Here is a 1,774-nt window from a genome sequence, read left to right as displayed (position 1 = left end):
TGGTGTCATTAGGCTAATTTTTGTTTTATATTTATTTAGTTTGTATTTTCTGCATATTTTTCATAAACAAAATTATTTTTTTCACATAAGGAAGCATTTATTTGAGGTTTAACATGAAATAAAATTTGTATAAAAACAAATCCACATCGAGTCATAACACAGATAGCAAAAGACAAAGTAAAAACGAAGAAAACTAATCGATGGCCATATATAGTTGAACATAATTGTGCCTTAAAGTCTTTTACAAAATAATCATCTTAGATCAACAGAAGACCAGTCTTCAATGTTGTCCTGTAAGATGGGTCAACTTTAGCGTCTCCTCCTGTTTTCTCCAATGTCCTCCTTAGCGTGGCTGGTAATTGTTTTGGTGATTGCCACTCCGTTGAGACACCTTGCCATAAGAGTTCTGTTAGCCCCTGTTGTCTGCATACCCCCGTCCATATGCACAGTTCCCAGAGTTATTACACCCAGTATAATCATAGCTGCCATAGCCACTACAGGTCTGATCCCCACCATAGGCACTACTGTAATTTCCATAGCCTCGATCATAATCGTTACTAAATCCTTGGTTCGAGTTTCGGCCCTGACGTCCTCCTCGACCCCTAGGACCCCCTCGACCACCAGTTGCAGCACCTCTTGCTCCTTTTCGTTGTTGCTGTTGCTGACTTTAATACCTCTCTGGGTTGGGCAACTTTGATTTCACACTTCCCAGAACGAATTTGATGATACCTGCTTTCTAACCATTTCTTGACTGGTTCTTCATCTGTGTATGTGATAAAACAAAATCCTCTTCTTTCATTTGTTTTTGTATCTATGGGGAGTTCAATATTTTCAGCCTCTCCAAAGGCTCCAAAATATTCTTTAATTTGTTCTTCAGAAGGATCTGGGCTCAATCCACCCACAAAAATCTTTTTTGTATTATGCTGAGTGAAATAAGTCAAGCAGAGAGAGTCAATTATCATATGGTTTCACTTATTTGTGGAGCATAACAAATAGCATGGAGGACATGGGGACTTAGAGTGGAGAAGGGAGTTGGGGGAAATTGGAAGGGGAGGTGAACCATGAGAGACTATGGACTCTGAAAAACAATCTGAGGGTTTTGAAGGGACGGGGGGGTGGGAGGTTGGGGTACCAGGTGGTGGGTATTGTAGAGGGCACGGATTGCATGGAGCACGGGGTGTGGTAAAAAAATAATGAATACTGTTATCCTGGAAATAAAAAAAAAAAAAAAATCTTTTTTGGGCAGTTCTTTCCCTTTGAAAGTTTGGGCCCCTTTGGGGCCTATCAATTTGCCATCCAGTTTGTGTTCCTTTAGTTCCAAAACTTTGTTAACACTAGCAGCATCTTTGAAAAGCACAATCTAAATGCTCTTGATTTTCTGGTCACTAGATTGGTTTTAATAGTACAGTCTACTACTTCCCCAAATTGAGACAAATATTTCATCAGATCTATCTTGCTCGTATCTCAGCTCAAGCTTCCAGTAAATATTTTGCTGTCACCCTGCTGATTCCTGCTTGTGTTAATCTTGGATCCCTCTGCAAATTCCTTTACGTTGCTGTACTCGTTCATATCCTCTTGGGGCAGACTTGGTGGCCCTGGGGGGAGGGGAGATAGTGGGGGGGTGGGGGGTGGGCTGGAGGAAGGGTGGAGGTGAGGGTGCTGGGTGTTGGTCCAGGTTGGGGCAGCAGCAGGGGCGGAGCATTGTCTGGAGCTGGATTTAAAATGTCCTTGGAGGAGAACAAAATCAAATTTTCGAAGACCCCGCATTATGTTA

At 42.0% G+C, this 1,774-nt stretch overlaps 1 pseudogene; it reads right to left on the bottom strand.

Annotated features, from left to right (window-relative positions):
* Positions 1–343: 343 nt before the first annotated feature.
* LOC116587273 lies at positions 344–1,569 on the bottom strand (annotated as a pseudogene).
* Positions 1,570–1,774: the final 205 nt, after the last annotated feature.

This window comes from Mustela erminea, chromosome 3 (genome assembly GCF_009829155.1).
Source record: "Mustela erminea isolate mMusErm1 chromosome 3, mMusErm1.Pri, whole genome shotgun sequence".
NCBI classification, from domain to species: domain Eukaryota; kingdom Metazoa; phylum Chordata; class Mammalia; order Carnivora; family Mustelidae; genus Mustela; species Mustela erminea.
Note: the sequence above shows the minus strand (reverse complement) of the source record. Positions and strands in the feature narration are given on the sequence as shown.